Source organism: Cryptomeria japonica, chromosome 2 (genome assembly GCF_030272615.1).
Source record: "Cryptomeria japonica chromosome 2, Sugi_1.0, whole genome shotgun sequence".
Lineage (NCBI taxonomy): Eukaryota > Viridiplantae > Streptophyta > Pinopsida > Cupressales > Cupressaceae > Cryptomeria > Cryptomeria japonica.
In genome coordinates, this window is record NC_081406.1 from 233,074,758 (window position 1) to 233,100,545 (window position 25,788).

Below are 25,788 nucleotides of genomic sequence, written 5' to 3' on the forward strand. Positions count from 1 at the left end.
GCCTGAATGATGTTGAAGGAGTCCCCTTCCAGCCAAATTTTTTAAAATTTGAATCCCTGAGCAAGCTGGAGGCTTTTCAGCATAGCCTGAGCTTTAGCCACATGGTTATTTTGGACTCCAAAAGGAGAAGCAATAGTAGCAATGTAGACACCTTGATCATTTCTAATGACTCCTCCCCCACCGAACTTCCCAGGGTTACCTTTAGCAGCTCCATCAAAATTCACCTTGACCCAATCATGATCAAAAAATCTCTAAACAATATTTTCTCTCCTTGTCTTATTGTTAGATCTATAGACTTTGTCGATTAAATTCCATTCAGTAAGGATGGCTTTTTCAATATCATTGATATCATCAAAAAACCATTGTTTGTTGTTCCTATGAGGAATATTTATGTTTTCTTTCATAGCCTTGCAAACTTTTTCAAACACCACCTGAGAAGTGCACTTAGATGAATACTAAGAGGGGGGGTGAATTAGTATGCCAAAAATTACTATACTTAAATACTTTACTAGTCTAGTAGTAAACTGGTAAAACAGTTTAGCAAACACGCAAGTTAGCACACATGCAAACCAAATAGAAAATAATGCATTCACCCACAGAAGCACAATTACCATAACACAAGAGATTTTGACGTGGAAACCCAAATGGTAAAAACCACAATGAGATGAAACTCACAAGTAACTATTTGCAGAATAGGAACCAGACCGGTTAAGGTCATACAATGTTCTTTACCAGAACAGATCCTATTGGGAATCTCAATCTCTGTTAGGAGATAAGTCTGATTAAAGACTACCTTGCTAGAGGATTTTAGATCCACAGATGTGAACCACCTTGTTAGAGGATTTACAAAAGGCTTTTTGGGCCTACCCAGTTAAAGGCTTCGGACTTGTCGAAGATGTGAGTAATCAACAAGTGAGTGATCTAGCAAATAGCACAGATTGCTTGGTTAGATCATTGATAGCTCGTTCCTAATGTATTCCAGCATTACTTTAGTCTTCAACACATTCACACTCTACCTTCTCTCACAGACCTGAACTTCTCTTCTATAATCACACTTACAAAAACTCATCAACCACCTTAAACCCTAGCAACACCCTAAAATCCTAGACATGATGTCCTTATAAATGAATCCGATTTCATGTCGGTCCAATAGGTTTACAATACAATTTTCTAGGTTTAGTGCATCTAGACATATTTGGTAACATGACACAAAAAGCACCGCCAGAGTGTCGGCACCACAAAACAATCGGTGGATGGTAACTCATTGCAAAATGTTGGTTGGTGACTCATCATAGAGTATTATCGGTTCATACAAAATACCAGTTTAAGCAAAATATCGATTGCCGGTTTGACAAAATGAAGACTGGGAAATATTAGTTGTGCCACTTTGTTCCTTCGTACCGCTTGAGATCCTTGAGTTGCTTGGGGTCTTCATACCGCTTGAGACTGGTAAACACTTTCTGCAAAACACTGATAGTCTAAAGACTATAATACATCATACCGGTTGGAACAAATACCGGTTGAGCTTTAACTCATACATACAAAAAGTGATCTCAAATCAAGTGTGTGTCCATCAATGACAATCACATCATCAATCATAAAAATTGCCAACAATCTCCCCCTTTGGCATTGATGGAAACACTTAGGAAAATTTTGACATCTAAGTGTTTTACAACAAAAATATGCCATAATCAAAATTACTCCCCCTAAGTGTATACACTATTGCTTTTGCAAAAAATACAATGTATACTACTCCTTAATAGAAATAACATGAATTTATACATAGTATGCATCAAAATTTAAATACTAGTATACTTCTCCCCCTTTGCCAACAATGACAAAGTATAGCTGAATGACCCTTGTTCCTTTAGCATTAATAACTGATTTAAAGAGTTTATGACAATAAAGAGGGAAACTTGTCAAAAAATAATTTAAAGTCCTGCATAAATGTCTTCATGGATAAAGACCATGATTCAAGCAATGAGGTGGCAACCTCATGCTCCTTTTGCATCTGATAAACCTGCTCCTCCATGGCATCCATGGTACTCATCTCTTGAGTAACCGTTAGGGAATCTATATTGAGGTAGCATTTCTGGAGAATTTGCAATCTTGGCAGTAGGACCAGTTGAAGTTCCTGCAAATTTTGTGTCCGGTTGCTTATCTTTGCCTCTAGTCTTGCAGACTGAAGTTGAAACTGGTGAGCAGTTTGGCCATATGTGGAGGAGTCATATGGCATTTTTAAGGTTCTAATAAATGACTGTATATTAGTTTGCATTTTGTCCTTCTGAGTTAGCATATCATCACAAAATAAATGAGGTTGGCAAATCTTGTTGAGTAGTAGATTTCCCTCATCCATTGCATCTCTAATGTCCTTCTATGCCTTCTGAAGATCACATTGGAGCTCTGTTAACTTTCTCACCAAGGCAGTGTTCAGAGCCTTTTGATGTTCCTTCTTGGCATTTGCTTCTGCAACCTCTTCCAGGATTTGCACCTGGTCTTCTACAACTGTGCATAGGAGCTTCAATTGTGCAAGTGAGGAATCGGTACTGGGAAGGTTCATACCGGGTATCAAACTGGTAAGAGTGTCCACCGCAGCTTGGATCACATCTTGCTCCTTTTTCCTCCTTGTCACTTCCAGGCATTTTTGAGCAACCTTAATGCTCTGTAGCAACTCTGATTCATTTGCGGACTGGAGGTCAATGGGACTAGTAATGTTAGCCAATTTAGCCTGACTACCAATTGCCATTAGGGTCTCCACCTATGTGCTCTTTACTGTTGCTTCCTTATCCTTGGCTTTTTGCTTATCTTCTTGAGCCTTCCTCTGCTCCTCTTCTTCTTTCTTTCTTTTCTCTTCTTCTTGTCTCTTCTTTTCATCTTTTCACTTCATCTCTTCTTCATCCTTCTTCTTCTCCTCTTCCTTCTTCCTCTTCTCCTCTTCCTTTTTCTTCTCTTCCTCTTTTCGCTTCTCCTCTTCTTTCTTTTCCTCTTCCTTCTTCTTCTTCTCTTCCTCTTATTTCTTATTTTCCTCTTCTCTTCTCTTCTTCTCCTCTTCTTTTCCCTTATCCTCTTCCTCTTTCCTCTTTTCCTCCTCTTTTCTCTTATCATCTTCCTCTTTCTTATTTTTCTCCTCTTTTCTCTTATCCTCTTTCTCTTTCCTCTTTTCCTCCTCTTTTCTCTTATCCTCTTCCTCTTTCCTCTTTTCCTCTTCTTTTCTCTTATCCTCTTCATCTACCTGTTTCTTCTTTTCTGTTTCTTGTTGCTTCTTTTCTTCTTCTATCGGCTTCTCTTGTCATGTTCCTTCTGATGGTGTACCCTGAGTAACTTTTTCACCATCTAAGGCGTCAATGTCAATGGGTTCCATTTGTTCAGTAACTGGTTCCCCTTCACTATCATATACGTCATCCGGTTTTGATATTTCTAGTTCTTGCTCAGCTTTCTTATTGGCTTGACGCACTTCATGAGTATGTACAATAGTCATCATATGAAGATGAGTGTCTTTTTCAACATCATCAATTCTCCCTTCTAATAACCAGAGTCTTCTCCTTCTAGTGAAGAAGAGTCCTTTGTTTTGGTTAATGATTTAAAATAGCTTAGAATTGGACAGGTCAGGAAAGTATTGGGAAAATGCTTTCTCCCTTATTTCTTGTTCCTTCTAAATGGCAATGCGCCATTTGTTGTCTAAAGAGTTATACAAAGAATCCGGTGTCTCAGATCTAATTTCTGAAGGCGACCGATCATTAACACACAAATACTTAATGGTTTCCTGTTCAACTTCTTTCTTTTCATCATCATTGAAGTCATCAAAACAATCAATTAAATCATTCAGCAATTTCCTCCTAATATTCTTTATAGTTCTTTGATAATGTGTCAAAGGTTTGTAAGAAGAAATATCAATATTTATTAGTACAAATGTTACCGGTTCATTCTTTGTCTTTTTCTTTGTTTGCCTAGTCTTCTTAGGTGGTTCTTCTTACACAATTTCTTCTGAGTCCGGTGTATTGCATTTTGTCTTCCGCTTCCTCTCAAACACTTTGGCAGGTGGCGCTTCCAGTTTCTTCGTAGCTGGTGACCGCTTGGTCACTTTGGGACTAGCTACAGTAACTGGTGCCGATGCTGAAGGAACTGCCTTTCCTTTCTTTACTGAGGCTTCTACAACTAGTTTAACCCTTTCCAAATAGGTGTCAGTTCTCTTTTCCTTAGGATCAAGGGGTGAGGCGATTAGGGTAGAAGCATACCCGTCCAACATATCATACATTACCTCATAGCCCTTAGGCTCCACTTCTTCCTGTTTGGGCTCAATGACCACCATTATGCATTCATCCACTTTGATGGTGAAGCAGATTACTTCCTCATACTTTCTGACTATATCACCAGATATTCCTACCCTTTGGTTCATTTTGCATCTGAACTCATCAAAGTATTTGTTCAATACTTCCAGATAGCCGGTTCCAACCGCTTCTAGACTTTCCTTGATTTGCTTTGTCACCGGTTGGTCAGCAAACCATTGAATATCACCTACTCCCGGAAAGTAGCCTTGGAAGTAAAAGAGTAACCCAACCAGTAGTTGTCCAAACTTAAATCTCAGTGCATTTTCCTGCTTGATCAAATTAAGATTCAATAGAAGTTGTCTTTGCATACAAGTGCACAGATCAAATGATGCATCTTCCTTGATCATCTTGTAGGCGACATTTACCGTTGCAGTAGAGATAGAATTAATTCTACTAGCAGAGAACATCTGGTAACCTATCACCATGCAGGCATACTTGACCAAATCTCCTTGATTGAGTTGATGGTCATTCCATGTGAGTCACTCATTGAACCGGTGAGCTTGGACATTTCAGTCTTGTTGACCTTCCTTAGGGCTGGCACTTCCCTTGGGTTACAGAAACTGGTGATGGCATGAATCACTTCTGGTGTGATGTCATGCATCCGCTCTAAGTATATTTTATCACCATGCACTCTGCTCAGAATGATGCGAATGTGATCATCTAAAAATTCTTGAAGAAAATAGACTACATTGTGAAGTTTCTTCTTTTCTAGAATGCTAAATTCCGGTTTAATGTTCTTATCCGCCCCGCAGAACAAACTCAACTAGGAATGGATTACAAGAGACCCTAAGCCTTCAATTTTACAATCAATGTAATCTGAAATACCTTCCTCCGCTATAACTCCAGCGAGTGCTAGGGATAGGGCATTGTATTTTGCCTTTCATTTGATGAAATCTACAGAATCAACAGGTGCACTAGAACTAGCATGTAATGCAGAAGCCATGATAAACAGAGAATTTTGAAAAATACCTTCGTAGATCAAAATTTAGGGCTTCTTAATTTGAAATTTGCTACACACTCCTTTGGTTGCTGAAATACTGCTTTGCATTCTACACTTCTCCAACAGATGATTGCCTCAGATTCTTCTTCAGGATTTTGATAAATTCTTTGAATCGCAGTGTAAATCACTTTTCTTCACTCTAAAATTGAAAAACTTATTTTCTCGAAAAATGATAAGTGAGAAATGATTTGAAAATTCCTTTTAAACAGGTTCTCCACCTACCATAATAAATGCTCCACTATTAGGGCGTAAACCCTAATTTGCCTTTTACCATTTCTGGTCTTCTACCGACTGATAGGTATCTCATACTGGTTAAGGTCTTTTACCAGTGTCAACCGGGGGTTCGAGATATTTCACCGTTTGCTCCCCCTAAGCTTTTTGTAGCTTAGTTTGCCAGTTCTGAAATTTCCACACTAGGTGCAGAAACCGGTTCTTCTTGCAACACTCTTGGTTTCTTTTTTCTAGGTTTTGTTCATATCCACTTGAACAGTTTCAATATCAATCTATCCTTCTGGAGTGACCGGTATGTCATCCGATATGTTCTTTCTTGTTCTGTAGAATCTGGCAATGTGACCGGGTTTGTTGCAATGATAGTAGACCATTCCAGGTGCTCTCCATGGTCCATTATTCATGTTACCATTCTTCCTCCTACATGTTGCAGCAGTGTGACCATGACAATGTCAAATCAAATAGTTTGCTCTCCATCCGGTTGTCGCTTGATAGCCACTACTACCTGACTGATGATTAAAGGTATTAAACTAGTTGGGATTCTGATTCACAAAAGGTTTTGGACCAACTCCTTGAGTCCTCTGAGGATATCTTCCAGTGTTGTTCATAACAAACCTGCATTCAGATGCTCTATGCCCAAACTTGTTGCATGCATAACAATTACCATTGAATTTATTAGATCTAGGTACATTGTTTATAAAGTAAGTAAAATTATTGTAGGCTTTGCTCCTACACACATTAGCAGTATGTCCTTCTTTAAGACAGTTAAAGTAAACAGGTTTGAACTTTTGCTTACCTTTACCTTTGAATGTCAGTTGCTTCTTCTATGCTTCAGCATTTGCACCAGAGGTCTCACCTTCCTCATGACCGGAGTAACCAAGTCCATCAGTATTCCTGACAGGTTTGGCCGATTCAAGCTTTTGCTCTAGCTTAACAATACTCTTGTTGAACTTAGCAAGTATTTCCTTTGACTCGGAGAGTTCTTTGGAAATAGCAGCATTTGTTTCCACCAAGTTTGCATTCTTGGAGATGGCTATGTTCAGTTCTCCTTGCATGTCTTCCTTTTCCACTTTTTTCACATGGAGTTGAGCGGTTAGGGCACTAATTTCTTTTTTTAACTTGGATATCCCATGATCTTTGTCTTTTACAAGATCTTCAACTTTCCTCCAGTTCTCAAGCTCTTGACACATTCAGATAGTCAGTCCGCAACTCCTTTCTTAGGTTGGAATTGGATTATTCAACTTTTCTACTTCTCGAATTAGGGCTTCCATGTTTGCTTCATCAGAGGAATTGTTTTTAGTTAGCTCCATCAATTTTTCAGCATGTTCTCTCATTTTTGCCTGAGAGGCCTTATATTTGACCATAAGTACATCATAGGCTTGCTCAGATTGAGTGAGTCAATGTGTAAGTTCCCTCACAGTGTATTCCCCCATATCTCTTTCCAAGTGGTTAGACTTATAGAAAGGTTGGCTCTGATACCAATTGATGAATACTAAGAGGGGGGAGTGAATTAGTATGCCAAAAATTACTGTACTTAAACACTTTACTAGTCTAGCAGTAAATCGGTAAAATAGTTTAGCAAACAAACCAGTTAGCATGCATGCAAACCAAATAGAAAATAATACATTCACCCACAGAAGCACAATCACCATAACACAAGAGATTTTGACATGGAAACCCAAATGGGAAAAACCATGATAAGATGAAACTCACAAGTACCTATCTGCAAAATAGGAACCAGACTGGTTAAGGTCATACAATGTTCTTTACCAGAACAGATCCTGTTAGGAATCTCAATCTCTGTTACGAGATAATTCCAATTAAAGACTACCTTGCTAGAGGATTTTAGATCCACAGATGTGAACCACCTTGTTAGAGGATTTACAAAAGGATTTTTGGGCCTACCCGATTAAAGGCTTCAAACTTGTCGAAGATGTGAGTAATCAACAAGTGAGTGATCTAGTAAATAGCATAGATTTCTTGGTTAGATCCTTGATAGCTCATTCCTAATGCATTCTAGCATTACTTCAGTCTTCAACACATTCACACTCTACCTTCTCTCACAGACTTGAACTTCTCTTCTATAATCACACTTACAAAAACTCATCAACCACCTTAAACGCTAGCAACACCCTAAAACCCTAGACATGATGTCCTTATAAAGGAATCTGATTTCATGTCGGTCCAATAAGTTTACAATACAATTTTGTAGGTTTAGTGCATCTAGACATATTTGGTAACATGACACAAAAAGCACTGCTAGAGTGTTGGCACCACAAAACAATCGGTGGATGGTAACTCATCGCAAAATGTCAGTTAGTGACTCATCACGGAGTATTACCAGTTCATACAAAATACCGGTTTAAGCAAAATACCAGTTGCCAGTTTGACAAAATGAAGACTGGAAAATATGAGTTGTGTCGCTTCGTTCCTTTATACCACTTGAGATCCTTGAACCGCTTGGGGTCTTCATACCACTTGAGACCGGTAAACACTTTCTGCAAAACACTGATAGTCTAAAGACTATAATACATCATATCGATTGGAAAAAATACCGGTTGTGCTTTAACTCATACATACAAAAAGTGATCTCAAACCAAGTGTGTGTCCATCAATGACAATCACAACATCAATCATCAAAAATGCCAACATGAGCTTCCCTAAATATTTTGTTATTTCTCTCTTTCCAAATGCCCAGCAAGTCATGGGAAGTATTAAGGACCAAAGGTTCTTGATAAGAGGAAATTTGGTGGGAAAGGTCCATTGCCAAATAATTTCCTTGAGACTGTTGTGCATAACCCAATCAACTTTCCAATTCACCCAAAACTTACTCCAGATTTCCCAAGTGAAGGAGCAATGGAAGAATAGATGATCAACTGATTCTTCCTGTTTTTGACATAGCTCACACCTGTTGGGGAACATAAAACCTCTTCGGGCCAAGTTATCAATAGTAAGAATCCTATTGTGAGTAGCAAGCCAAAAGAACATGTTGACTTTAGGGATAAGAACTCTATTCCAAACTTTACCCCATATTGGGTTGCTGATCTGGGTAAAAGTGTTTTTATAGGCTGAGACAACCATGAAGTTGCCCCTAGGATTACTCTTCTAGAGGAACACATCCTCAAAATATTTGTTAATAGAAAAGGACAACAACTCCTACTGAAGCAGCAAAAACCCAGCATAGATAGCATCAAGCCTAACCCATCTATTCTCCTTCTAGTAGTTACACACCATAGACCCAAACCTCCTTTTACATTCATCAATGAATTGATTGCAGTCTTGATTAAAGAGAGGTTCATTTTTAATCCAATAATCTTCCCAGAACCTAATTTTGTCACCTTTTCCAAGGACCCATCTAGCTCCAACTTTGGCCACTTTTGTGGATTTGATAATACTATTCCAAATGAAAGACCCAACAGGGATTTGTGTTATAGTGTTGTGGTTATCTAATTTATGTTCTTGCATCTTTCTTTTGTTCATATGCATTAAGTGGTTGAAAAAATAGTTTAATAAAGTTAAGAATTACAGAACACTAATTCACCCTCCCTCTTAGTGTTACTTGATTCCAACAACTAGACGATCAATTAACCCTGCATACCTAGTTAGGTCGGCCACCTATAAGATATTACAATAAGATCATTACATACATCCACATTACAATGATATGCCATGTCGGCTTTAGACCAAAACAACATTAACCAATCCATAAAGCATCCTGGTAACATGTAGAGAACACGTAACATGATGCCGGTCTATAACCTGGACCTAAATAGATTCACCATGCAAGAACGATGTCTCCAATCAGTTGAGGCATGAACAAAGATCACCTTCTGCATCCTGAATTCCATCTAGAAGCCACACCAACACCACTTATGCATCTTGTCAAAGATTCTCAATAAAAGCTTTGCCGGTAAAACCTTAAACCCTTACTCGTATAAGCTTACTAGAATGTATGATAGCATTTGATCATCAAGTCAATACCAACCAACCAAAAAAAACCCAAGAAACATCAAACCAAACATATTCCATTGATCCAAACATGTCGGTAGTGTCCAACTGATATTCCCTTCTACCGGTAACACTAGTTCTTCTACCAGTAACCAAAATCTCTATCGGTAACCAATCATAACAGCTAGTATTGAAATCAATGAAAAAACATCAATGCAAAACATAATCAATTCCTTCATATTTCCAACAATCTCCCCCTTTGGCATTGATGGGAACACTAGATGTGAAAAAGAAAACATCTAAGTGCTAAGAAATGCCAAAATTCCTGATAGAAGATATAACAATGAAAAACTGAAAAATCCAAGCAACTCCCCCTAAGGAGTGTAGTATAGTCTGAAACTGATCTGAATCTCTCCCATATGACATATTATGACATTATTTTTCACATATAAATCTCCCCCTTTGACATCAATGCCAAAGATATGACATAGATATCAAAATCCTATGAATCTCAAAGCTGACTACTCCCCCTGAGTAGTAGCACCAATATATCAATCCGAAGCAAAGGATAAAGTTGATGATGCACACCGGAATGATGCTCTACTCCGTCAATTAAGTTTCTTCCAGAGGGGTAGATACCCCTTACCTATCTCTCAGATATTCAAATGATTCCTTAGACAACAGTTTAGTGAATATATCTGCAATCTCCTCTTTAGTGTTCACATAAACCAATTTGACTTCCTTTTCTTCCACCTTTTCCTTCAGAAAGTTATATTTTATTTAAATGTGCTTAGTCTTAGAGTAAAATACTGGATTATTAGATATGTCAATAGCTACAGAGTTATCACAGTAGATAACTACTGGTTCACTGCAATTTACCTTGATATCCTTCAACATTTGCTTCATCCACAAGACTTGAGTGCAATTAGTTGCTGCTGCAACATATTCAACTTCTGCAGTAGATTAAGAAATACATGACTATTTTTTGTTGATCCATGAAACCAGTTTCTTTCCAAGAAAGAAAGATCCACCCAAAGTTCTCTTTCGGTCATCAGTATCTCCTGCCCAATCTGCATTTGTATATGCACATAAAGTGAAGTTATCATCTCTATAGTACCATAAGTCATATTTTGTTGTTCCTTGCAAATACTAGAATATCCTCTTTATTGCACATTCATGATTTTATGTAGGATTACTTTGATATCTTGAAACAATACTTACTGCATTCATAATATTTGGTCTAGTTTGAGTTAGAAATAGAAAGCCACCAATCATATACTTATACCTTGTTGAATTTACCAGTGCAGATGTGTCTTTGATAGATAATTTCTCAGTTGTCACCATAGGAGTATTACTAGTTTGGAATTATCCATACCAAACTTCTTCAACAATTCCCTTAGATACTTAGTTTGATAGATAAATATGCCTTTGTCAGTTTGAGTAATATGCAAACCTAAGAAAAATCTCATCTCACCAATCATAGACATTTCAAATTCATTATTCATATTATTAGAGAATTGCATGCACAATTTATTTTCACCTCTAAAAATGATATCATCAACAAATACTTCATTAATTAGAATATCATCATCAGTGATTTTGTTATAAAAATTACTGTCAGCACTACCTTTAGTAAAACCAAGCTTCAAAAGATATTTATCCAACCTTGCATACCAAGCTCTAGGAGCTTGTTTCAATCCATATAATGTTTTCCTTAACCTGGAAACCATATCTTTGTCATCTGTCAATGAATGTCCATCAAGCTGCTCAATGTATACTTCTTCCTCAAGTTCACCATTCAAAAATGCACATTTAACATCCATTTGATAGACCTTATAGTTCTTGTATGTTACATAGGTAAGAAATATTCTAACAACTTCAATTCTAGCTACAGGTGCAAATTTCTCACTATAATCAATTCCTTATATTTGAGAATGTCCTTTACAAACTAGTCTATCCTTGTTTCTTACAACTTGACCATCCTCATTTAGTTTATTTCTAAAAACCCATTTAGTTCCAATAACATTCTTATTTTTAGGTCGGGGAACTAAAGTCCAAGTCTTATTCTTCTCTATCTGACCTAATTCATCTTCCATAGCTTTTAACCAATGTTTATCTTTACAAGCTTCAATAACAGACACTAGTTCAATTTGAGAAATAAGACATACCTCTTCATTTTCCAGTCTTCTTCTTGTCATAACTCCCTTGTTCCTATCTCCAATGATTTGATCTTTAGAATGATTTAATCTTGCATACCTTGGTGTCTTGTGAACTTTAGGTTCACTGTTTTGATCATCACTCACAGTTGAATTTTTTGATTGTACTAGTGTAATTGTCTCAGTGTATTGTACCAATTGAGGCATTGTCGGATCAGTTATGATCACTTCCACTATCGGTTCTTAGTCATATGATATAGATTGATCTCTATATTTCTCATCCACTTTTACATTTGCGCTCTCCACAATTTTCTGCAATCTTTTGTTATAACATCTATATGCTTTTCTCTAAATTGAATATCCAAGAAATATCCCTTCATCACATCTAGGATCAAACTTCCCAATTGAATCATCCCTTTTGATATAACATTTACTTCCAAAAATTTTGAAATATTTAAGAGTAGGTGTATGTCCAAACCATAATTCATAAGGAGTCTTACTAGTTTCACCTTTGATATGAACTCTGTTGAATGTGTAGACTATTGTACTAACTACTTCTCTAGATGTGAGGCAATTTGGCTTCCATCATCATGGTTCTTGATGTATCCAAAATGGTTATATTCTTTCTTTCCACTACTCCATTCTGTTGAGGAGTCCAGGGTGCAGATAATTGTCTCCTAATTCCATTTATCTCACAAAATCTATTAAATTCATGAAATTTGAACTCATCGCCTTGATTTGATCTCAGACATTTGATTTTCAATCCAGTTTCTATTTCCACCTTTGCTTTAAAAATATTGAATTTCTCAAAAGCTTCAGACTTCTCCCTTAGAAAAGTCACCCACATCATTCTAGAATAATCATCAATTATTAGCATGAAGTACCTATCACCTTGAAAGCTTCTGGTCCTTGTTGGACCACAAAAGTCAATATGAATCAAATCAAGCACATCATTAGATTTATCATGTATGCTCTTAAAATAAGTTTTAACTTGTTTTCCCAATTGACATTCCTTATATACCGGTTTATGATGTCGTGCCCAAACTTTTGGGCAAAAATGGAACAACAAATTTTTTTTTTAAACAACATAAACTCACAAAATAGTCTACATTAAAATAAAATCAACTGAGTTTTGTCTTAACTAAGATGTAAGTAGAATTGTTCACTAACATTGGATTAATTAACTCACTCATAAAAACAATATTAATTAATGAGGACTAATTATTCCCTAAGAGGGTCCTCGCAATTTAATTAATTAGTTTAATTAACCTAATTAAATTGCCGCTAATTAAAGTTGAGGGAAAATTAAATATCTAAATTGCATTTAAATTATTCCAAGCTAATTGAGTAATGATGTGGATATCTTAAATCTAAAATTTAAATAATCGAGCGTACGCAAAATTAATTATTTATATTTAGCCAATAAGGTTTCAAAATTAATAATGTTAATTGCCAAATAAATCTAATTTATACTATAGCCAATTTTAATTTCCCCTACACCTTCAAATTTTGACGATTAAATAATCTGGCCAAAATTGGCCTCATAGGTTAAAAATTTGTATAAAATAATTAATAATTCTCATTTACAAATTTCCCCCAAATTAAATTTAACTTGACGTCCATATTTAATTAAATACAAAAATTATCTATGAAATATCCTTATTAATGATCCATGATAAAATTACATCAATAATTGCGATATTAGATCTATATAAAATTAATCCCCCAATTTAAAATTTTGCTAAAAGTGAAAAGGGGTCTAATTATTACTTACGCGTTCATTAATTAATAAAATAAAATTTAAATAGGTTTTCAACTTAACCTCTTATATATATATATATATATATATATGTATGTATGTATGTATGTATGTATGTATGTATGTATGTATGTATGTATGTATAAATATAGCATATATAAAATATATTTATATCAACAATTGGATAAACAAATCTAAATTTATACCCATTCATACATATTATTATTTTTTTATAAATTAACCCAACTATACCAACTAAATATATTATTTCGACTTACAAATAAACCCTAAGTTTAAAAATTATTGTATGTGGGAAAAATGGATTAATAAAATTAAATATGTGAAAAATTACGATAAATACCAATCCACACACACACACAGGACTTCTTGATGCAAGCTATGGAGTAACGATGTGTTACTCAGCTTCCCAAGGAGGGTCCCATGGTTCTCTATCTCACAATGTCCCTCAAACCAATGTTTTGCTCTCAGATTACTGAGCAAAATGGTTTAGGGATGGCAAATATGAGAACGAGAGATGTTTTTTTTTTAGATTTTAGTATGAGATGTGTTGTAAGCTATGTATGATGCTAAAATGCAATAAACTAAATGATAAGATGACAAGGTTAGTATGAATACTATCCTAGCATACTATATTTAATCTATGATTGAACTAAAATGATAAAGAAAGTAATCTAAGCATGCATATTTGATCTAAAAGAGGCTAAATGAAGAGCATAAAGATGATGAAAAAGCTTGAAAGTATTTGAGCATAAGTATGATGCTTCAAATTTGAAAGATGATTGTTTAAAATGGAGGAATGAGAGCTCTATTTATAGCATAAACAGGGCAATGGATGGTCAGGATTGAAAGGTTTAATCAAGGGCCAGGTTTGAAAGTTGGGGATCCATGTGCATAATTGGCACCAATGACATGGTGACAAATGTCAACATAGGATTGGGTTGAAAGAAGAGCTTGGAGGCATTAAAGGCCTGAGAAGACCTCATGGTTATCTAAAGGCTAAGGGTCAAGTCTAAATTAGGATTACCCACTGGATTAAGAGTTAATCCAAGGATAAACCTTTGTGCGAATGATTAAGAGATAATCATGGTCAAAGCATTAATGACCTGATGAGACCCTTGGGTTGGGTAGAGGTTGAGTCAAAACAAATGTTTTAACCATGTGGGAGGGTTTGAAATAACCATTAATGGTTATTGGAGACTTTGGGGATTAAGTGGTTGAAGGTTGGAAGCCTTCAATGGTTTTCAAAGACTTTGGGGTTTTTGGTGGTTGAAGGTTGAAAACCTTCAATGGTTATCCAAGACTTTGGGCCATTTGAGAAGTGACCTCCCTTTGCTTAGGGATGTGACAAAGTTTAGAGGGGGTTTAGGTTAATTAGAATTGGTTAGAAGATTCTAGAAGGGATTAGGAAGGGGTTTGGGATTTTGCAAGTGGATGGGGAGGATAATAGGATTTAATTGAATTGTTTGATTTTCATTCAATTTGGTTGTAATTAAATAAATTTGATTTATTTAATTTAGGATAACTATTTAATTAAATTTGAATTTAATTAAAAATGGCTAGGGGGATTTAATTGAATAAAATGATTTATTCATTAAATGGGTAGTGAATTTTAGTTAGATAAATCGAGCAATTTACTTAATAAAATAGAAGAATGTGAATAATTTAATTAAACTGGATTTAATTAAATAGAAAAATGAACATAAAATATTCAGTTAGGAATATGGTCATTTTTATGCGTCTACATTTTGCCCCTCTTTGAAGTGACGTGTGTGCACATGTTAATTCAAAGAAAATGATGCTTTATCATGATTTATGATCAAATGCAATTTTTGTGTCGCTCTTTTGATTTGCCAATCGTGCCCCAGATTTGATGTGATGCCCCAGATTCAATATTTGTGTCGTGTTGTCATGATTTTATGTAGTTGTCCAATATGAGTGTCGGTATAACTTGTTTTGATGTGAGATATTTCAAGTTATGTATAGATTATCAAGCTGTTGTTTTGATCAGAAACTGATGTATTTGCGTTGTCTGTTTCAAGTTCAATGTGTATGAAAGCCTGAGTTGTTTTACAAGCCGATATGGGTTGGAAACTTGAGTTGTTTTACAAGTTTTGATATGGGTGGGAAACTTGAGTTGTTTTACAAGTTTATGTGATTTTGGTACTTGAGTTGTTTTACAAGTTTTGATATGGTTTTTGAGAACTTGAGTTGTGTTACAAGTTGATATGAAATGATAGGTTTTTGAACTTGATGTAGATGAGCAAATTTGTTTCATGTTGTTGATGTAAGTTTGATTTTGATATCTTTGTTTTGATGTGGAAACTGATATTGGATTTGTTTTGAGATTTGATATGATAATGCCCCCTCGGGAGATCATTCGTGCACACAAAGCATGAATGATCTCTCGAGGGAAGAAGAATGTTGTTTGAAAGATGGAAGAGTAGACAGTGATGGCATGCATGGGTTTGATAAGATTGATTAGATTGATTGGAATGAGAGCAAGTCTTGTTTCAGGTATGACACCTCCTGTATAAGACATGGATGATCGAGCATCTGGTTTCAAGAATGATACCACCTGTATAAGATATGGATGATCAAGCATCTGGTTTCAAGAAGGATACCGCATGTATAAGACATGGATGATTGAGTGTCTAGTTTCAGGAATGATATATCCTGTATAAGAGCTGATAGAAGATAGTTTGGAAGAATGATGAAGATAGTTTAGAAGAATGATAGAAGATAGGTTGGAAGAATGATAGAAGATAGTTTTGAAGAATGATGAAGATAGTTTAGAAGAATGATAGAAGATATGAAAGTGAAGAAAGATTCCATGATGATGTGATAGATATGCATGCGAGGGATGCAATGATGAATGATATTTTGAAAATGAGATGTATGATATGATATGCAACTAATTGTAAAATGATATGCAACTAATTGTAAAATGATATGTAGCTATGTGTAAAGTGATATGCAGCTAATTGTAAAATGATATGCAGCTATGTTTTTGGAGCATCTCTCGTTCTGTATTTGCCATCCGATAGAACCATTCATTTGCTTTCTTTGTAAATATCATCACTGAGCATTGATTTTTTTAGGATATGTTGAAAATTTATACAAGCATAATGGTATAATTGAACCATAATGACCTGAGAAAAATTTACATGATATTTGATTTTGCAAGATAGCACAAGCGTCAAGGTATAATTAAACCAGGACGACCTGAGTGCGTATTGCGTAAACATACAAGAGTTAACCTTTGTCCCATACAAATCCAAAATGTCCTCAGCAATATACCACCGGATTTCTTCATAGGACAAATTTGCATGGTAAAAGACTTCACTCACAGATAGAAGACAAATAAAACATCACATTCCTTCCTTGCTTCTCTAGTCGTAAGACATCCTGGAGGTGCTCAGGAGATATGATAAGCAAAAATTAACAACCATAAGTAATCATGCATGCTATTGGAAATGTATTCTTGTCAATTAAAACATCTTGCAAAATAGATCTTTGTTCAGTTGAAATCAGTTCAAGTTCGTGATGTTTAGCCTTCTTGCATTGTCGATTGTCATTTGTTGGTTGTTTTGATCCTTGTTGTCTTACTACATTTTTGGTTTGATGTTGAAAATATTGAAGGCGAAATGCCCCTAGCGAGGTAAGGATTTTGCCCCTTGCTATTGATACTACTTTGATATGGATATGTATACTGATCACCAAGCCATGGTGGGATATTATTTGGATAATGGTTTCAGATAAACCAAGGACAGTGACTACACTAAGTATGTCTAAGATTGATAAGCATTTGTGAATTTTTGGTGATGTCTTAGATGGATGGATAGGATATGTACAATATGATTTGTGAAACATGTATTTCCATCAATTGATAAAGATAAGGCTAACTAGAACAAAATCCAGTAGTCATACTGATTGATATCATTGTTATGATTTGGTTGATGATTGATGTATAAAAATTTATTTCTCTTGATGAATTTGGAAAAACTAGGTTGTTGTTTCTTTAACGTGATGTTACGATAGAGGTTCTTTCTTCTCAGAATAAGGGGATTAGTCATGCATGAGTGATCAATGGTTTCCTTTGATTGGTTTGGATTCAGTTGATTCTTGTTTTGAAAAATTTCAAATCTTACTTTATCAGAGTGAAGGTTTAGCTATCCCTTCAGGATAAAGCGTGTCAAATGATATGGATAAAAGCCTCCCGATCTGGAAACTGGATTTGACAATTTGAAAGTTTTAAACAAGTGTTTTTGGGATAAAATCCGTAAGATGTTTAAAGGATTGAATTGATACTGATGATGAAAAGTTTCCGGATTATGATAGGAGAGACATCCTCTATTGCTCGATTCGTTTAGGATTCGGACAACTTTGTTTGACACAAATTTTGCTTAAGAAATAGTTTTATGGCTTGTTTTTATCACTCTGCTTTGATGAAAAATGATGTTTGATGGATGGATTGATTATCAAGACTTGATGATTGATAGGAATGTCTAGATTCAAAGAGTGAGTACCCCGTATAAGACCGATCTGTCTAGTTTCGAGTGTACCTATCCCTGTATAAGACATGTTTGATGTTGATGTTGATTTCAAGTAATGAATTGATTAACAAGACATGTGATAAGTTTCATTGCAGACTTTGAGAGTTTTCCTGTTGTTGATCTGATTTGATGGATGGTCCATGTGTTCATGCTTTGATTTTTTTATTTTGATTTTTTTGATTTTTTGGATATTTTGATTTTTTTGAGTTTTGGGATATTTTGATTTTTTTTGAGTTTTTGGATATTTTGATTTTTTTGAGTTTTGGGATATTTTGATTTTTTTTGAGTTTTTGGATATTTTGATTTTTTTGAGTTTTTGGATATTTTAATTTTTTTGAGTTTTTGGATTAGAAGAAAGATGTATTTGGTTGCCCCAATGTATATTAAGACAAGGAATGGATGAATGGATGACTGAACCATTGAGGTGGAAATAGATTTGTTGTCCATAGTTTTGATCAAGATCAAGGATGAAAAAGGGGATATGGATAGAGATAGGATAGAGGTGAAGCAGGATTGTAGAAAGAATTTGATGATAGAAGAAATGAATAGATAGGATAATGGATATGGATTAAAGTGAAGCAAGATTGTAGAAAGAATTGGATGATAGAAGAAATGAATAGATAGGACAAGGGATGTGGATTAGAGTGAAGCAAGATTGTAGAAAGAATTAGATGATAGAAGAAATGAATAGATAGGATAGATAGATATGAATTAGAGTGAAGCAAGATTGTAGAAAGAATTGGATGATAGAAGAAATGAATAGATAGGATAAGGGATATGGATTAGAGGATTTGGGAGATATGGTAGGAAGAATAGAGTAGATGAACTTTGCCCCCAAGCATAGAGGTTTCCATTTGCAAAAAGGTGATATGTAAGATTGTCACAACATGTAGCATCATCTGAATAAGTGTTCCCGAACTTTTCAAAGATAGAGACCCGACCCACACTTAGAACCTCTGGAAAATTTCATTAGAATATTTCTAGCAACTGGGAAGCAGACTCAAAAGGGAATAAGAATCCCAAATTGGATCAAGGTACTTAGTCTTTGATTATCCATGTGTGTGCAAGTGGGTTCATTCTGGCTCATATGATCATTGTAATCTTCAGAATCCAACATGGCTAGCTACATGAGTTACCTTGACTTCAAAAGCATCCTAGATAGAGCCTCGCTGCCAGCGAGCGTCCATAGCCCCGACGAGGTTATCGCTGTAATCTCACAAATATTGCTCCATTGCCAGCCAGGCGTCCATAGCCCCGATGGAGTTACTTGCATGTTCCCATAGCCAATCATTTTGATATTGCATTTCATTGCATTTTTCTTTTCTTGATATTCATTTTCTTGGTCATTCTTTTGATATTTCTTTTTTTCTCTTTATTTTTCCTTTTTTCTTGCATTGGCTTGTAAGTGATGAAACCTACATGGGTCTGATAATGACAGTGGCGCTAAAGCAAGATTTTAGATTTTTCACGAGCCATGTCTTCAATTTAAGAGATCACAATGATTTTTAGAGCAATCGATTAAGTGTATGAGATATAGTAATCAAAAGATGTCGGTACCAAGATACGATAAGTGGTTCTTTTCTGGATTGAGTGTGTATCCCAACCAAAAGAAAATGTAGAAGAGGAACAACCTCGGATTCTAAAGCATTTCATGAATAGATATCTAAGAAAAGGACTGAACATGAGATTCGAGCATGGGCAAGTATGTGACAAAATGACACAAATGCCTATCTCACAGATGAAAGAGGTGTTGGATAATAGATAGAATGTTTGAAGATTTGTGCAAGGATAGAGGGAAATGTTTTTTGGATGAGTGTTGGTACTTGAGAAGTGATGAAGAGATGGAGGAAAATTGAATTTTGGGACAGAAGGACCCAAAATAGATAGAGGAAATGATAGAAGAAGTTTTGGAAAGATGTTTAGATAGAGGATTGAAAGAATTTCAAAGATGTGCTCCTCGTTGATCTTTCTTATGGATCATTTGAGGTGATGGATTTGTGGATGGAGGGAAGTAAGGACCCAAGATGGATGAAAGGGATGGAGAGTTTGATTGTGAAATGAAAGGACCTAAGATAGATTTGGAGGATGAAGAGATTCCTTGATCTTGATCTTGACTTGGAGTAGGATCATTTGAGTTTGTGCTTTTCTCTTGATTTTGAATTAGAATAATGGAGGATATGGAAGGTCATCTCAAAAGATGTTTTGTTGGATATGGAAATCTTCTCCACTTTATGATTTTTCCTTGTTTGAACTGACTTTTGAGTTTGATTGTTGGATACTTTGCAAGATATTTTGACATTTGTGACAAGAATACATAGCACACATGAAGACAATGATCATCCTAATGCTAAACATTGAGTGTATATTCTTTTGAGGATGTGTTCAAATCCTCGATGTTATCACTGGTTTGATTTACAACAAAAGACACATCAGATAGACTCTTTATTCAAATGTCATTGACAATATCATAGCCCACTAGTCTCGATACTCCGTCAGCTCAAACAGCCATGTCACCCCCTAGAGGGCGCCCATTTTTTTGCCTTTTGCCAGAAGTTAACCCAAAGTGAATTGCTTCACAGTTGAGTAGTTATCTTGGGAGATATATGGTGAGTAATCTTGGGGGCGGATTCTTCCCCACCCTTGCACTATGATATTGCCAATGTTTGGCAACTGACTCGGTTCAAGGTTTCTATTTCTAAGGTTCATAATCAGGCTTCCTGTTCGGCCGTCAGTGATAAACTCCCTCAGGAGGCTTCCCAACCTTTAGAACAAAGGCTTTACGTATCTCAAGGATACTGGGGGAAGGCTAATCACTGCGCGTAACCATTGAAAAGGACTTTCATCACTTTCCACATTTGATTATAGTGGGTTGGAACACTTGGCATCAAAGTCGTTCCCCACTTAGGCCGTTCCCCTCACACCGGCCAAAGAATGGCTTTAAGAGTTTTTCAACCCCTCGGGAAGGCAGGCCTGCTAAAGGATGTAAATGCTTGAAGTACAGAAAGCTTAAGAGTGGTTTGGCTTTTTGGTCACCCAGTTATGGGGAGAGCATATACCTTCCACTTTCGAGACAAGGCAATCAAGTTGTTCTTTTTAGCCTTCAAGACAATGATTTGCTAACTTCTATTTGGAGATGTTGCTCCAACAAGCATGATGTTCTTTTTAACCTTTCATAGCAAAGTGTGTATTTCCAAAACTTTTGTAAAACAAGCCTGGTCAACAAAGTAAATCGTGATTTTTGGTCAACAAAATTAAAGTCGATAGGGGAAAACTTTCCCTCTTTGCCTTGCACAAAATGAAGATGAGGTTCTTTTACTTTGCAAAATGAAGTGAATCCTTTTAAACACCAAAGGATGGTGAGGTTCGTTTTAAGCTTTGCAGAAAGTAAATTTGCTTGTTCTTTTTAGAGCTTCCAAAATGAAGTGTTTTTCCTAACTTGCAGGAATGAAAGGTTTGCTTTGTTGTTCTTTTTACCATGCAATAAAGAAAGATGAAGTTTCTTTTAAAACACCAAAAAGGAAGGCATGAAGTTCATTTTATGTATCCAAATGAAATGATGAGGTTTATTTTAATTTGTGCAAAAAAGGAGAGTGAGTTCTTTTTAACCAACTTTTGTTGAAAGAAAGTAAAAAAAAAAGAGACTTAAACCCTCTAAACTAACTCCTTCCCCTGCATAAAAAATATTAGAACCTGCACACAATCAGTGATCAAATGTTAGTGTGGGCTTACACAAGCCTAAATTCTGATCTTGGTTACAAATTTTACAATCCTGATCCTGAAATGCCCTGAAATTTGTCTAAGTTTGAAATTTGGAAGATCTTCCAAAAACTAGATTTTGCATTACAACTCCTAGAGGTCTGAAACCCCTCTCAAACATCCTGAAAGTATATATGGAATATAACTTAAAGTATAAGAAAGGAAAAAGATAAGAGGAAATGTAACTTATACATCAATAATTGCGATATTAGATCTATATAAAATTAATCCCCCAATTTAAAATTTTGCTAAAAGTGAAAAGGGGTCTAATTATTACTTACGCGTTCATTAATTAATAAAATAAAATTTAAATAGGTTTTCAACTTAACCTCTTATATATATATATATATGTATGTATGTATGTATGTATGTATGTATGTATGTATGTATGTATGTATGTATGTATGTATGTATAAATATAACATATATAAAATATATTTATATCAACAATTGGATAAACAAATCTAAATTTATACCCATTCATACATATTATTATTTTTTTATAAATTAACCCAACTATACCAACTAAATATATTATTTCGACTTACAAATAAACCCTAAGTTTAAAAATTATTGTATGTGGGAAAAATGGATTAATAAAATTAAATATGTGAAAAATTACGATAAATACCAATCCACACACACACACAGGACTTCTTGATGCAAGCTATGGAGTAACGATGTGTTACTCAGCTTCCCAAGGAGGGTCCCATGGTTCTCTATCTCACAATGTCCCTCAAACCAATGTTTTTCTCTCAGATTACTGAGCAAAATGGTTTAGGGATGGCAAATATGAGAACGAGAGATGTTTTTTTTTTAGATTTTAGTATGAGATGTGTTGTAAGCTATGTATGATGCTAAAATGCAATAAACTAAATGATAAGATGACAAGGTTAGTATGAATACTATCCTAGCATACTATATTTAATCTATGATTGAACTAAAATGATAAAGAAAGTAATCTAAGCATGCATATTTGATCTAAAAGAGGCTAAATGAAGAGCATAAAGATGATGAAAAAGCTTGAAAGTATTTGAGCATAAGTATGATGCTTCAAATTTGAAAGATGATTGTTTAAAATGGAGGAATGAGAGCTCTATTTATAGCATAAACAGGGCAATGGATGGTCAGGATTGAAAGGTTTAATCAAGGGCCAGGTTTGAAAGTTGGGGATCCATGTGCATAATTGGCACCAATGACATGGTGACAAATGTCAACATAGGATTGGGTTGAAAGAAGAGCTTGGAGGCATTAAAGGCCTGAGAAGACCTCATGGTTATCTAAAGGCTAAGGGTCAAGTCTAAATTAGGATTACCCACTGGATTAAGAGTTAATCCAAGGATAAACCTTTGTGCGAATGATTAAGAGATAATCATGGTCAAAGCATTAATGACCTGATGAGACCCTTGGGTTGGGTAGAGGTTGAGTCAAAACAAATGTTTTAACCATGTGGGAGGGTTTGAAATAACCATTAATGGTTATTGGAGACTTTGGGGATTAAGTGGTTGAAGGTTGGAAGCCTTCAATGGTTTTCAAAGACTTTGGGGTTTTTGGTGGTTGAAGGTTGAAAACCTTCAATGGTTATCCAAGACTTTGGGCCATTTGAGAAGTGACCTCCCTTTGCTTAGGGATGTGACAAAGTTTAGAGGGGGTTTAGGTTAATTAGAATTGGTTAGAAGATTCTAGAAGGGATTAGGAAGGGGTTTGGGATTTTGCAAGTGGATGGGGAGGATAATAGGATTTAATTGAATTATTTGATTTTCATTCAATTTGGTTGTAATTAAATAAATTTGATTTATTTAATTTAGGATAACTATTTAATTAAATTTGAATTTAATTAAAAATGGCTAGGGGGACTTAATTGAATAAAATGATTTATTCATTAAATGGGTAGTGAATTTTATTTAGTTAAATCGAGCAATTTACTTAATAAAATAGAAGAATGTGAATAATTTAATTAAACTAGATTTAATTAAATAGAAAAATGAACATAAAATATTCATTTAGGAATATGGTCATTTTTATGCGTCTACAATTATAATAAAAACTAAAATTCAAATCTTTCTTTTATTTTTCTATGCTAACCCTAACCCGAATATGGGCTAGGGTTGCATTACTAACATACTCTTATTATTAAAATGCTAACCCTAACCCGAAATCGGGTTAGGGTTACATATTCTTATTATTTAAAAATCCTTTCTTTCTCTTTTGCTTTTACCCTAACCCAAAATGGGGTAAGGGTTTAATATTTCTCTTTTTTTTTGTGAGTGTGTCTGTGTTTTGTGTGTGTGTTGTAGGTATGGCAGCCATGAGGTGGCAATTTTCTTTTGTTGTAGGGCCGAGCATGAAGGGGGAACCACGGGGTTCTAACACCACGTGGGGGGGTGAAGGCTTTCCATAGGGATGGCCACAGCCGTGCTTGAGGGTCGCAGCCCATAGTGACGGCCTTGGTCGCCGTTGTGTGTCGCGGCCCACAGCACGGCTGCGCCGCCACTATTGGGCGCTGCCCATAGGGAATGGTCGAAGCCGCCCCCTTTGTGGGTTGCGGCCCACAGTGCGGTTGCAGCTGCCGCTGCGGGTTGCCGCCCACATCGCAGGCTGAAGGCACCAAGGGTAACACATTTTTTTTAATTTTTATTTATATTTTAAATGATTAAAATATATATATATATATGTATGTATGTATGTATGTATGTATGTATGTATATGTATATATATATATAAGTATATGTATATATATGTATATTTATTTAAAGCTATGGATATTAGGTTAGTTTTCTCCCTTTTTTTTTGAAAATAAAAACATTAACATGCAGGGATATCATAAAGAAAGCAAACATCATTTAAACGGATGCAACATTTAAATAGATATAGGTTTTTTTTTTTTTTGAATGATTTATTTCAACTTGCATAGATTAGCTTATATCCTCATTTTATTCCTAATATCAGCTATTTAAACTAGCCATTCTCTTTTCAAAATAAACTAGCATAGTGAAGATATTTTATTCTCATTGTCTAGGACTAAATCTATATATATATATTTTTTTACAGTAATAAATATAATGACACTAAATAATAGTAGCAAGCTAAAACTTTAAATAGTTTATTTCCTTCAATAGATTGAGAAATGCATATACCTATTAACATATACTAGATTTTTTTTTGAAATAGAAAAATGACAGCAATAAACACAATTTCAGCAGCATTTAAATATTCCAGAAAAAAAACACTTAGCACATTCTCATTTCTCTTTCTGCGTCTCTTTTTTTTTTCTTTTTATAAATTACAGAGATAATAGATGATAGAATCTAGTTACATGATAGATTTAAATAAAATACAGATTTAAATAAAAGACAATAATACAATACATTTCCTTTCCCTTGCACTTTATACAAAACAGAGTTAACCAAATGCATTCTCTTTTTTTTGTTATTCATTTTAAATGATCCTTACATCAATAAAATACATCTTAAGGCATAGTCAATATTACATATTTCTAAATCATTACAATATTATTACAATAGAAAAAATCCTTCCTTTGCCTTCTTTTCTTTTCAACAAAATACAATATTACATTCTTTTTCTTTCTGCAACTAACATAAAATCTACAACTCCTAGCTTTCTTTTCCAAGCAACCTGCATTCAAAACTTAAGGTTGTGACCATGGGGTTCTCACCTCCCAGCCTAGGCTTACTAGAAGCCACCCCCGAGCTTGGAGAACCAAGTCCTAGATGGGTTACACTCAAGAAAACACAAATAAGCAAGGGGAAAAACTCAACAAACACATTCCCATCCCAAAGCTGAAACTTCATCACATAATGTGATTTTTTACAAGGGTGGAAGTGGACCAAATACCTTGAGGAGATCTGCAATATAATAGATCATAGACAAATCATGGCAACCAAGAACACCACAAAAATCAATCTCAACCCAACATCCTTATGACCCCCAAGGCATACATGCCATATTTTCTCCCCTTATGACCTCCAAATGCATAAACAAGACTATGCAGCAAGGGTCACATACACAAACCCTTGAG